Here is a 14,474-nt window from a genome sequence, read left to right as displayed (position 1 = left end):
TTGCCTTCAAATAAAATTCATTTTAGTGATGTATATCTTTATACATTTTTTAAAGAGTAGACTTAATGAAGTATAATTTCTATTATAAATGCACAGTGACATTAAATTACACATAAAGTAGACAACTTGATACCATATGACATAATATAGATTCATAGCAGCACTGCCATAAAGATGGTGAGTGTGTTCATTATCCACAAAGACAGTGCACATATGCATGCATTACCCATGAAAAAGTCCTTTTGTCTATATTTACTCTCCTTTCTACTCCCTGGATTTTCTTTTCTTAAAGGAAAAGTCAGGCAATCTCTTAGTTGTTATTTGCCACGACCTTAGATTATATTCTCTAGAGTTTCATATAAATGCGATTATACAGAATGAATTGGTTTTTGTTTGGCTCCTTTCACTTACAGCGATGCTGAAGTTCATACTTGTTGAGTGTATCATCAGATCATTTACTTTTTTAAAAAATTTTATTGAAAAGGAAAAAGAGAAAAAGCAAAACAAAACAAAGCAGTGTAAGGGTACAATTAATACAGAACTGCAAAAAAAAAAAACAGTAAGAAATCACCAGTTAGTTAATAGATTACAATTATCATCCTAGAGACAGTTGCTCAAGTCACAGTATCAAAGCATACAAAGTATACATTGAAACAGTGAGACTGCAAACAGTTGTGTTCAAAGATCATTTACTTTTTATTGCTGAGCTGTATTCTACTGTATGGAGATGTCGCCATTTACCTGTTGACCTTCTGGTAGATATGCTCTTGGTTGTCATTTTTGGGGTACAACGAACATTTGTTCACAAGTCTTTATATGAACACCTGTTTTTATTTCTTTTTGGTAAATCTTTGGAATGGAAAGACTGAATCACTTAACTTTTCCTGAATCTTTTAAACGTTTTAAGAAGTTGCAAAAAGATGTCTTCTGAAATAGTTGCACCATTTCATGTTCCCACCAGATGTGGATGAGTATCAGTTTCTCCACATTCTCACCATGATTTGTTATGGTCAATCTTGTTTTATCCATTTTCAGTGGTAGTAGTAGCATCCCGACATGGACTTAATCTGTACTTTTCTAAGTACTAGTGACACTGAATTTTTGTTTTCATGTGCTTGTCATTTGCATAACTTCTTTGACAAAATGCCTGGTGACACTTTCTGTACAATTTTTAAAAATTCAGTTTGTTTTCTTAATTCAGTATGAGAATTCTTTATATATTCTGGATATAAGTCCTTTCTCTGATATAAGCTTTGCAAATATTTTCTCCTACTCTGTAGCTTGTCTTTATATTCCCTTATGGGTACCTTCCAAAAAGCAGAAGTTGTAAATTTTTATGTGGTCACTTTGGTCAATTTGTGGCTTTTTTCACTGTGTATTGTGTCTAAGAATTTTTTTGCTGAGCCTCAAGTGACAAAGATTTTTGTCTTACATTTCTTCTAGAAGTTTTATGCTTTTCTCTATGATTTACTTTGAGTTAAATTTTTATATATGGTACAATGTGTCAATTATATTTTATTTTGTTACATGTGAATAACCTAATTGCTTCTGCATTATTTAGTGAATAGACCACTTTTTCTTTACTGAATTGATTTTGAACTTTTCTCAAAATATTGTTAATCTGTAAAGGGATCTGTTATCTTCCCTTGATTTGCTTATCTAGCATAATGCCAGGAGCATACTTCCTTGGACATGTAACTTCCATAAAGTGTTGAGTTTTGGGCTGGGGATTTAGCTCAGAGGCATAAGCAAGCAGGCAGTCGTGAGTTCAATCCCCGGTACCGATAAAAAGGAAAAAGACAAAAAAAAAAAAAAAAAAAAAAAAAAAGGGTTGAGTTTCTCCCTCTAGTTTATCACAGTTTGTAGTGTACAAGCATTTATCCTTGGGTATCTTATAATTTTGATGTTATTGTTTGTAGTACTACTTTATTAAATTTCAGTTTTCAATTTTTTGTTACTAAGAGATACAATTGATTTTTTATATTAATTTGAACCCTCCTACTTTGCTAAAATTCTTTACTAGTTTCAGTAGCGTTTTTGTAGTTTTCATTGATTTTTTCATATAGACACATTTGGGATCTGTGAGTAGACACTTTTCTCCCTTTCCAATTCTGGTGCATTTTATTTCTGTTTGCTTTTTTATTATTGTACTGGCTGATATTTCTGGTACAATGCTGCATAGAAATGCTTAGAACAGATGACATTGGTAAAGTGTGCTTCTTGTTTCTTGGACTTGGTGTCTGTTGAGGTTTTAGATTTATGGTTTTTATAGTTTAATTAAATTTAGGTATACATTGATCATTATTTCTTAAGTTACTCTTGTTTCTCCTGTCTCTTCTCTCCTTCAAGGACCAATGAAAGCTGTACTAGAACCTTTGATGTCTCCAAATTCACTGATGCGTTTTTACTTAATTTACAAATTCTTTCTGGACTTTATTTCAATAACTTATTTGCCTTTAATGCATTAATGTTTTCTTATGCAATGTCCAGTCTGTGGTTAAGCCCACTGAGAGTACTTCTGATGCCTCTCTCACTTATTTGACACCCTTTTGATTGTTCCCCTCTGTTCTTTTGGATATATGGTGCTTTTCAGTATGGTTGGCAGTAATAGGAACTACATGGTGTGATGGAAAAATAGAGGATGTTATTAAATTATGAAATATTGTAATAAGAGACATATTGCCATTAATCCCACTCAGAGTACTCCCCTCACTTTGAACACACCTCTGTCATCATTTTGCCGGTTCCTGAAGCGGTTCTGGACATCATTTTTGTGTCTTCAGTTGCGCTGCTGCTATTAACTCAATGTTGTGAATTGATTCAAGACATGTACCTCTTACAGTCATTTGGACTTTGGAGAAGAGCCAGAAGTCACACAGTGCTAGACTCAGTACAGAAAATGCATGAGGATACATTGTAATGTCTTTAGGAGCCCGCCGTTTTTGCTGGATGGCACTCCTTAACAGGATTCACCCCGTCTCTTACTGTACCATATAAACACATCCATGGAAGACCACCTCCAAAAATATGTGAGAAAGTGGATGGCATGACGGGATGTGTTTGAAACCAATGAAGAGAGTTTTGAGGGAGGGATTAAGGACTTGTCTTTTATTGTAATAAAAATTGTAAAGATTATTCATTTACCGTATTTTTTGATCATTGCTTGTATTTCTGACTCTACCTGAGAGCTTGGCACTATTCCCTGTGGTTGTTTAATGGATCCCCCTGTTGGGTCATTTCATTGCTAATCAGTAGTCTACAGCATATCCAGGTGGGCCCCTATAGGTCTCGGTAAATAGTTTTCTCTCGGCAGCACTTGGGTATTTATTTAGAGGATGCACCTGGTAGAATGATATATACTTTTCAAGCTGAAGGTTGACGAACTTTCTTCTACTCTTTACTTTTTTCTGTAAAGAGTAAACATTTTAGGTCGTATAGGCCATATGGTCCCTGTTGCAACTGTTCCACTCTGCTATTAAAGACTGAATGCATTTACAGTATGTAAATGAATAAATATGGCGCGTTCCAACAAAACTTTATACACAAAACAGGTGGCAGGCCAGATTTGGCTCACGGGCCTGAATTCATTGATGACTGTGACTCCAATTGTGACGATGTGTATGTGTGTGTTTGTAAATGTGCAAATTTTGTTGTTTCTATTTCCTGGGTGAGATTTGTGACAATCTTATTCCAAATGCAAAGCAGAGAGGAGAATCTGTAGTCATATAAACTTTTCAAATTGGTGTACCCTGACACTTGCTTTCATTATTTTTGCTGCTGTTTTTGAAATGCTAAGTAGTGAATCTTTTAATGCTGACATTTAAACTAATTGCTCTTTAATGTACGTTTGACATACGAGGCAACATACTGCAATCTAAAAATAATTAAGATAAATCATTTGCTTATGTTGCTGTGGAATAGGCAAACCATTTTTCATCCCTTTCTCTTCTTCCCAGTGTCTAAAGCAGGGTGTCTTGAGGTCAAACAGGGAGCTGGTACGCACCGTTAACTCTATGTCTCGGTGTCACTGGGCTTAATGTGTGGAGCGGCAGCAGCAGCTCTTCAGGATCCTTCCTCTGCCATTAGAAAACCTCCCCAGATGGGGCTGCATTCCAGGGTCTGCGCTTCTGAATTCCTCTGGAACACTTTGGCAGGCAGCCAGTGTACTATGAAGGATTAGAATCTGTCTCTCTCCCTTTTACATAAACCCCAGAGGACTTCCCTCTTCAACTTTTAAAAGACTGACTCCAACCACCCAATCCAAGTGGGCCCATTTGTGAGTTGAATATCTTGGGAATTATGCTACACAAATGGGTCATAGTTGAGTAACCACTATGTGCAAATTGATTTTTCTCTTTGGGGGAAAAGGAGCACAACCCTCACAGTTTTCTCTAAAGGGCTTATACTACCATTTAACAACTGTCACAAGGGCACAATGCAGTTTTGAGTAGAATGAATCATTTGTTCCTCTGGGCACTTCATTTTTAGTTATAAAGTTAGCTGATCATATTTCAAAAGACTATTGTAACGTATGTTCTTTAAAGGAAGCCTTTTCTGCACCTGTGCTAAGCAAGTGACGGTTTCCAGCTTTATTCTGTGTGATTATACATTATGAAACCAAATGGCTTTCCAGTATTCTGGCACAAAGACAATTTATTAGTTCTTTGTAAATATGGATTTGGGATATGCTTTAATAAAATGCACGTGCCACTTTTCTATATTATTTGTTCATGAAAAGAATTGTATTTTATGGTATTTGATATCATGTTTTATTAAGTAAATATTTTAACATGTTTATATATAAAATTGCTTTGCTACAAAGTAAGCTTTGTAATAGCTGATACATTATATCTTTATTGGCTAGAGACACACAACATGTAATTTATATAGCTTGAGTATTGTGAACAATGAAATGAAAATAATGAATAGATCTTATTAGGTAAGGTGACTGAATACGTGTGTGTGTGTGTGTGTGTGTGTGTGTGTGTGTGTGTGTGTGTTTACTGGGGTATATGTCCTGGGGAGTGAATCCAGGGCCTTGCATGGCTGGCCTAGAACCTGCAATTCTCCTGCCTGGGATTATAGGCATGTGCCACTGGGCCTGGTTATGAACAACTATTAAAATGAAAAAAATTGAAAATATTTTCAGACAATAGTAACTTCACTTTACAGTGATTAAAGTTGAGGATCATCTCTGTTAAGTAGGACTTAAGTATGCAGTTTAATCTGTCAAGAAAGTCTGTGATGGTAAAACAATTCATAGAAAACATCAGAGAACATAAGATCATTTGGAACTACAGTAATGGAAAGGATGTGGAGGAAGTGTATGTGGTTGGATGAGACAGAAAGATCTGCTTTATTTAATGTTATATGCTTGTTTTCATTCTCTTTTTATTAAACAATGCCAAGACTTCTAGGTCAAAATATAAATTTGCATTTCATTTTGGAAAATATTGATATGTATTAAACATATGAATCCCCATGTAAAAAACACAGAAATTATAGGTTGATCCAGTATTTTGCTTATGTCATGCAACAGATTTACATACTAATCAATGAAGCTAAGTTTCTTTTTTTTTTTTTTTTTTGTCTTTTTCCCTTTTATCGGTACCAGAGATTGAACTCACGACTGCCTGCTTGCAAGACAGTCGCTTATGCCGCTGAGCTAAATCCCCAGCCCCGAAGGTAAGTTTCTGACAAGACAATTAGCAACCTTATTCTCATAAAATGCGAGGAACCATTCAGAAGAAATTGTATCAGTTCTCAATTTCCAAATGCTTGTGAATTTCAAACCTTTGTTGTTGTGACTAGTTTTTATCTTTAATGAATTATAGTTAGAAAATGTACATAGTTTTTTTGCAGTTTGCTTTAGGAACCAATTTTTGTACGTGTCTGAAATGAATGTAACTCCATAATTGTTAGGTGCAGCTATCCTTATATGTCTATTAGAGTCTTCTATACATTTATTGTTTTATTTTTACTTTCACCAAGAGTAGTATATTACAAATGTTAAGATGGTAAGCTTGCCAACTCTGCATAGTTTTCTTCATGCTTAACTACGAAGTATATTGAAGACTAGCATTTCTATATGATACCTGCTGATATCGTGAAATTTCCATCAGCGGTGATCTGGAGTATGCTCACAGGGGTGGATTTTACACATCTTTTCCTAATTCTATGTTCAGTGACTTCACCTTGGCAGCTTGAAATTGACCGTGGTGGTAATATTTACTTCATGGAAATTAGCAAATGTCGCTCATCAAGGCTGGTTTCTTCTGCTTGTCAAAGTGCCAATTTATGTATATTGCTTTGTTCCTAATACAGTATTCTTCTTTTTTCTGAAAATGGTTTTTGCCTTATAAAGTACTTTATCTGACATAAAAATAGTTCTTGGAGATTTTTTTCCGGCTATTTGCTTGACTTGAGAGCACAGTTTTCCAGGGAATCTTTGACAGGCTTCTGCCAGCTATCTGGATGTACTATCAGGCAGGATTACTGTTTAAATGTACAATGTCAGATGATTACCAAAATAGTTAACATAGGCCAGATGGGAAATACTTGGCCCTGGCAAGGCTGTGGAGCAATCAGAATGCTCTCATACTGTTGGGAGCCGCGGCCGAGCCCGGTCGCCTTACTTGGCGGACGTGAGGCCTGTAGGAAAGAGCAAAGCCTGAGCTAGATTACCCCTCCCATCGAGTGTGCTAAGATGGCGCTTATCTCCTGCTTCCTGCTTGGTAAACAACCCGCCCTGTAAGATCTCCTGCTTCCTGCTTGGTAAACAACCCGCCCTGTAAGATCTCCTGCTTCCTGCTTGGTAAACAACCCGCCCTGTATCTCCTGCTTCACAACCCGCCCTGTAAGATAGTCTGCCTAGCAACAACTGATGTTAGCCAATCAGCCCGCATCGTGCGCTTTGAACTGATTGGCCACTGTAACCCTATAAAAGTGAATGCCTCTCCCGCCACGAAAAAAGAAGCAGAAGAAGCACGCAAGGAGCCGCGGAGAGCGGACCGGTAGAGGCTTCGGGACAGACTGTAGGAAGAAGCACGCAAGGAGCCGCGGAGAGCGGACCGGTAGAGGCTTCGGGACAGACTGTAGGGAGAAGCACGCAAGGAGCCGCGGGGAGCGGACCAACAGAGGCTTCGGCCGGGAGGATTCCCGGGGCAGGCTGTACGGAGAAGGAAAATAAAAGAAAAGGTTGTCCACTGCCAGACTTTGTTGTGTGTCCTTCCTGCCGGCCGGGAGTGACACCGACATCATACCTTGTTGGTGTGAGTGTAAGTCAGCGTGACCGCTAACTACAAAACTACCTATGCGTCTGACAGGTAGAAGAGAGAAGCACACAAATACACTTCAAAAACATAACAACATTGATCACAATAGGCCCAATCTAGGAACTACACAAAGTCAGTCAGTAGTAGAATGGTTACAAAATTTACTCAAGAAAAATCTACAGAGCAATGAGAACAAATACAAGCAATTGGAATGAATTAAACAGTGTGGAAAAAGAAGCCAGATGTTAGAGAATAAATACTGCATGATTCCACTGATCCTAAGTTTGTAAAGTAAAGCTAATCTTTGCGGGGAAAGTAGGGGTAATAGTTTCTTCTCGAGAGGTATAATGGTTAGAAATGCCCATGCACAGGCTCTCAGCTTGCCACTAGTGCGCTAATTCTTGATATTGGTGTGTTTAGTTTGCAAAAACTCACCAATGTGTTCACTAGTGTTTTCTCTTTGTGTGTATTCAATAAAAAACAAAATTAACTTGTGGCCTGCGAACATTAAACATTAATGCTTCAGATTCTAAAGTCACATAGGTTTTTGGACTCACCTATATCCGCTGGCTCTGTACTTTTAGATGTCTTTCTTCTTTCACCTCCATTTAGAATCAAAGTGGGAGAGTAAGTTTCCTTCTCCACCTCTATGAAATGGCTTCCTGTCTGTCTTGTTGTACACTGTCACTGATGTTACAGCCTTTCTGAGCTCTCATTTCAGATCTTATTCAGACCTGAAAACCAAAGCATAAGATCTGCTGAAATTCATAGATATGCCCAGGACAAACATTCTCATCTTTTCTCCAAGCTTGGTTGTTCATTCATAGGAGTGATATTAGTATTCCATCCAGGACTCTTGTATATTTCATAATGAAATGCTTGGGACTTCTGTTGGTGATACTTGACATACAGAAATCTTGTTTGCAAAACACTTTCTCTCTGGGTCTTTGGGATGAAGGGAAAAGGGGAGAGAGAGAGAGACAGAGAGAGGGGGAGAAAGAGAGAGAGAGAAAGAGACAGACAGACAGACAGACACACAGACAGACACAAGAAAGACTGACCCTTTACTTAATTTTTCATTAGTGTTTCATTGAAATAAGCCTGTTGGCTGTGATGTCTCAAATGTAAAATGAGAGTAGGGATAGTCTATTTTCTAACTTTGTCTTCGATTTTAATATTAGCAGAGTGATTTTTTTTTTAAAAAAAGGTCTTAGCGGGTCCAGGGATTCAGCTCAGTGGCTCAAGCACTTGACTTGTAAGTGCAAGGTTGTGAGTTTGATCCCCGGTACCAAAAATAAAACAAAACAAAACGACAAATAAAAATGGTCTTAAGGCTCCATTGAATTTTATTTTTTCATTATTAAATTAATAAATTATTTAAATTATGAATGTCCTTTTTTGTTCATATAGAATAAATTAGTGTATTGATGTGTTATCATTTTACTTAAAACTACTACTTTGCAATATCTGTAAAAAGATATTCTTTTCTTCTAGAAATGGTAATGATATAACGTGAATTAAGGCTTTACCATTATCACCACAGCCCAGACTAAACTAGTAGTATACTTTGTGAGTATTGTCATATTTGTGTTTCTTGTTTATGAATTTTTAGTTTTCTAATGAGTATGTGTATGTGTCTACCTATTTTTAAGTTGATATGTGAATAATAATGAACAAGGACTATAAATGCATTCATAAAGCAGTGACATAACTTAAGAATTTAAGTAAAATTATTTATTTTATTACTTTCTACTAGTAAAGGTATAAGAAGCAGATATTGGAAGGCCAACATAAAATGAATGAACAAACTCTAGTTTTAGAAATTTAGTGACTTTCTTTGCTCTCACACAATAAAAATGTTCTACTCAGTTCTAGGAGCCTAAAATCTGTTATGTAGCTGCTATATCTGTGACAAAGTGAGTCATGAAATTTCTGTTTGCAGCATACTTAAACTTAGAATTTGGGACTGTTTTATGAAACCTATCTATGGTCATAATATTTTTTTACTCCTTTTTTCTGTTTACTTGGATGAGTATGTAAAGCTTACCTTATGACTATGTAATCAAGATCATTTTAAGCCTGAGGGATGTATCACATTGCTGTAAATATCATCTTAAGTGAATTTTTAGTGGTGATCTAATCACTATCTTTATTACAATATTAGAAAAAACTACCTATATTAACAATCCAATCATGGAAGTATAAGAACCCTAAACTAGAGTCCTAGCTATCACTTACCAACTTGAACCCTATGAAATTTCAGGTCAGAAATGGTCTAGTATTATTTATTACATAGAGTTCTACATAATACTACCTATAATGTGAGAAGATTGTTTTGTCACTTGTAAACTGAGCATATTTCTTGAGTTGGTGTGGCTATCAGCCATAAACATGGCAGGACGTATACTGCTTTGTCAGCTTTGTCAGCTTTGAAGTACTATGAATGCATGTTACGATCATGCTTTTGTAGAGTATCGTGGATGCTAACATACATCTTCATTTTACTATCTGTGATGTTAGTTTTATTTAGAAATTTAGAAATTTAGAAATTTGCATGGATTAGGAGAGAAGGAAATATTAGGATATAAGAATAGAGGTTGTGCTCAAACATAGCGACCACATAGGGAAACAAAAATGTCACTTCTCAGGAAAGGAAAAGAATTAATAGTATGAGTGAGATTTTACCATAAGTTTTAGAAGTGATTAGGCTGGTCATTTACTCTGTTTCTCATTGTTATCACATCTTCCTCCTCATTATTTGCAGATAACAATAATAAAATAGACTCCTATAGAAATGGTCTACATTTCTGACCTGATGGCGTACAGGAATAGAAAACAGTGACTGTATTTTTCAGGACTTTGAGTGTCTAGAGAGGCTTTGCATTCCTCTAGATGCCAGGGAGGCTTTTACTATGGTAAAAGTGTTTTACACATGGATGCTGAAATACTTATGCATAAACAGTAAGCTTATTTAAAAAAAAAAGACTAAGGCAAAAGTAGCAATTCATTACATGCAGGTGGGTTGCTATTTGAATAAAATTACACATGCATACACCATGATGAAGCAAACTATGATCTGTTTGGCAAATGTATTGAAGTCCATGTGTTTCCCATATATTAGCAAGTGAAACAGTACCTCCATGTTAAACCAAAGATGTCTGTCAGGCAAGCCTCAGCCCCGGAGGGGGTAGGGACAAACGACACAGGAATTCAGAACCTGGTAGGATTGTTTCCAAAGGCAGGCCTCCCAGCAGGAGTGGAGAAGCCCCAGCAGAACAGCAGTGGACCCTGGCCGAGGTGCTGGCTGTGGACAGAAGACAGCTGGAGGGTGCAGCGAGCAAGGAGCCAGAGCTGCCCATGCCGAGAGTGTTACATTGTGATGTCACAGCTGGCTCGGGCATCACAAATTCCCAATTTCATGCCTTTTATGAACAATTGCTCAATGCTTAGTGCCCAATTAGAGGAACTCAAAACAAGAAACATTGTGCTGCCTGCATCGCTTCTGAAGATGATCACGGAAGACACAATGTTATGTAACTGATGGAAAATTCATTGCCCACCATGGCTCATGTGAGTTATTGAGAAATCCCTCACCTGGCTGGTAGAATGGAGCTCTGGTGGTCTTGACTATGTCATGTCGATGTGTCTGTCCTCCTGCATCCCTCCCCGAAGAGCTATATAGTATCAGAGACAAAATACATTTGTGTAAGAGATGATAGCTGATTTCAACCTGTTCATATGTGATTTTATCCACTATAGATTGAATAATCAGAATTCCAATTAGCGCCTTTACTATTTGTTACAACATTTTGAACTGTGTTTCCCTTCAAATGGGGATTTTGTTTAAAAAAAGATAAACGGGAGAAAAGTAAAAATGTGAAATGGGTTTAATGGCTTGTTTTATGACTTTTAAGCATTTCATGGGAGAGAAACAGCATTTCGAGTTGGAAACAACTGGGTTTAAACTCTAACATTCAATTTAATAGTAGTAAAAAGTAATATTAAAAGTTAATGTGTATTGAATGCTTACTCTGTGTAAAACACTATGTATGGGGCATTATTTATTATTGTCCATTAATTACAGTCTATTATCTAAATCCTTGCAACAATGAAGTAGGTAATGAGAAAATGCATCCTCTTTCATATCTCTAACTTTAAGTTCCTCAAAAATGTTCCTGTGGCACTGTCATTCACCTCTGGGACTCTGTCTACTTGGTGATACCTCCTCATTCAATCAAACACAGCATGGTAAATACTGACCATATATACAGTCAGCCCAAAACATCATGAAATTAGCTCTCTCTTGCCTTCAACCTCCTTATTTCTGTTAGATATGTTTTCTTTTCATGAAATGTTACCCATCCCTTGGATAGAATGTCTTTTTTTCCTCTCTTGCTATTCCTTCAGGAATTCAGTTTGCAATATTCCTTATGATCCTGATTTTCTTTTTTCTATCCCATGGCTAGCAGACTTAATAATAATCATTTGACTAATTGATCTCTCTTTAAATTCTTGGCCACAGCAACGGCTAATCCTTTTATCCTACCTGGGAAAGTTGCTACCCCTGGTTCATTCACTTCCCCCATCTCATGTTTTATACCTTTTCCCTTCTCGAACTTCCCAGTCTCTATCCCTACCTTTACACGTGTTTGACAGCCTTCCTTCCTGCATGTGATGGCTTGAGTGTGTGTCTAGACTCTGCTCTCTTCAAACCCTGCTTTATATTCTTGCGTCGCTGACTATTGAAACTCCTTTAAAGAGTTGTTAATATTTGTTTCCCCTCCGTCCAATTTTCTCTTCTTACTTTGGTCAGATCTTTGGCCTCTGTCAGTGTGCTTTGACAAAATAGTATTATAATAAGATGAGATTTTAAAGAAATAATCAGGTCACAAGGGCAAAAAACTCATGAATAGGATTAATGTCCTCATAAACGAGTGAGTTTGTTTACTCTTTCCAGCTTGTGAGAATTCAACAAGGGTCGCTGAATCTGCTGCGTCCTTGATGTTGGATTTCTTAGTCCCTAGAATTATAGGAAATAAAGTTATCCAGTTATGGTATTTTGTTATAGTAACAAGGGTAGACTAAGACTTGACATCATTGAGGAAAAAGAAGCAGTCACAAGAGGCTTCTTTAGCTCCCACCCTATGTTGCTCCATTTAGGGTCCCCGCACTGCACCAGCTTATGCCACTAAGGAAAACCCAACACAGCTATTTCTCTCCCTTGTCTCTATCACACCATCAGTTTTTGTTCTCTGTTGGATCACTCTCATCAGCATACAAAATGTATTCATTACATCTTACACTGTGTTAGTCAGCTTTCTACTACTATGACAAAATACTTGAGAAAATTAATTTACAAACAGAAAAGGTTTGTTTTGGCCCTTGGTTTTAGGAGTGGTAGTCCACGACCAGTTGGCCCTAATGCTTAGGGATTGTGGTGAGGCGGCACATTACGGCAGCAGCACATGGTGGGACTATGTTGTGGAACAAGAACCTCATGCCTTACTACCTGGCACTAAAGAAAAGATGAGGAAAGGACCAGGGTCCCACAGTCGTTTTCAGGGGGCAGTCTCCTAGTGACCCACAGACCTCCCACTAGACCCTGGCTCCAAAGACACCATCACGATGCATAATTCTACAATGGGAACCAAGAATTTAACGTATGTGTCTTTAGTGGACATTCAAGATCCAAACTATAGCACAAACAAACAAATCTCTAGATTCTGTTCTCTTCAAAGCACTGCTTTATATTCTTGTGCTGTTGACTATTGAAACTCCTTTAAAGAGTTGTTAATATTTGTTTCTCCTCTGCACAATTTTCTCTTCTTACTTTAGTCAGAACTTTGACCTCCTTCAGAGCACTTAAAATCTACTTGAAAGAGTCATCAATGACTTTCATGTTGCTAAATCCAAATGTTCAGTTCTTAGCTTTCATCTCACTTGACCAATAGCTAGCATTTGACATAATTGATTTTCCCTTTTCTTTGACCATTTAACTTCAAATATTCAACTTAATTAATTTAAAGAGCTGGAATTACCTGGCTCAATTCAACCAATCTTTTTAGTATCTTGATTACAAAATCCTATTACCCAATTCAGTTCTTCATTTCAAAGATGTGGCAAAGACAATAATTGAATTAGTAACCTGAAAATTCTTATCAACTAAGCTAGTTAATTTAAGTGAAAGAATTTTTTTTCACTTATCCAAAGAATGGCTTTTTCAGTTTTTTTGCATTGGATGTGTGAAGTTGAAGAATTTGATCTTTAAGTTGATTCTGCAAAGTCACGTATGTAAGTAAAGCTATGCATTGTGTTGTCACATAATGGAGTACCTTTTCTAGTGCTTTTGCATATTTCTTCAAACAAAAAGCATTGATAAAGAACAAATGTAGGGAGAAACTTTCTTTGAAAATTTCCTACTTATTTAAAGTTCTTACCTACATAATTTTATTTTTATTCAAAATGATTATCTAACATATCTATATCTTAAAATAGCTTAAGAAATCAAGAAAAATTCAACTAATGTCACATCTTTTTAAAGAAACTGTACAAAAAATATTTATCATAAAAATAGTTTTCTTTAGTGCACAAATATCCTTTGGCTTCTTATCAGATATTAAAACTTATATTTTATAATTAATTTATCATTATTCAAAATGAAGCATATCTGTTATTTTCATTTTATTCATATTTTCAGCATATATAACAAGAATTACCTGACTGTTAGTTATTAAGGGCACAATGTCTGAAGAACTGTCTATTAATTAAACTGAGGGCTGAAGACAAGTTTAAAGATTTTATATGCAAAAAATTTAGAGAAACAGATACAAGTGAGTTTAATGATCAAAATTTTTGAACAACACAAGGAGTTCATGGATGAATGAAATAAGAAAAGTATTAGAAATGTTTTATCATTAAAGTCCTGGATAATCTATGAATATAGTATATATTTCCTTGCATAATTTGAAACATATGTTGCAGTAAATCATTTTTCTTTCTTGAATTTTGTAGGTACTTATTTTTATATTGAATTATTACATGTATACACTAAAGGAGCACTAAACCAATGGCCAAGGTTTGAGAAGCTAATTTTATTTTGGAGCTGAAGACTCATATGAACAAAGTGTATAATAATGTCAGTTTAGAGTATCATCAAGGAACATAGTTTGGATAAATAAACAAAGAAGTCATGATTGTATA

General features: G+C 36.2%; 1 long non-coding RNA gene across 1 annotated transcript in view; it reads right to left on the bottom strand.

Moving 5' to 3' along the window:
- Positions 1 to 10,595, bottom strand: part of LOC134472595 (uncharacterized) — a 31,736-nt gene extending 21,141 nt beyond the window's left edge. The window contains exons 1-2 of the long non-coding RNA XR_010042481.1: positions 10,411 to 10,595; positions 7,832 to 8,008 (exon numbers count right to left, since the gene is read on the bottom strand). This is a non-coding gene — a long non-coding RNA (uncharacterized LOC134472595). The remainder of the gene's footprint in view (positions 1 to 7,831; positions 8,009 to 10,410) is intronic.
- Between the last annotated feature and the right edge of the window lie 3,879 nt (positions 10,596 to 14,474).

The sequence above is a fragment of the Cavia porcellus genome, unplaced genomic scaffold, assembly GCF_034190915.1.
Source record: "Cavia porcellus strain 051 isolate PalLab524CR breed Dunkin Hartley unplaced genomic scaffold, mCavPor4.1 scaffold_24, whole genome shotgun sequence".
NCBI classification, from domain to species: domain Eukaryota; kingdom Metazoa; phylum Chordata; class Mammalia; order Rodentia; family Caviidae; genus Cavia; species Cavia porcellus.
Note: the sequence above shows the minus strand (reverse complement) of the source record. Positions and strands in the feature narration are given on the sequence as shown.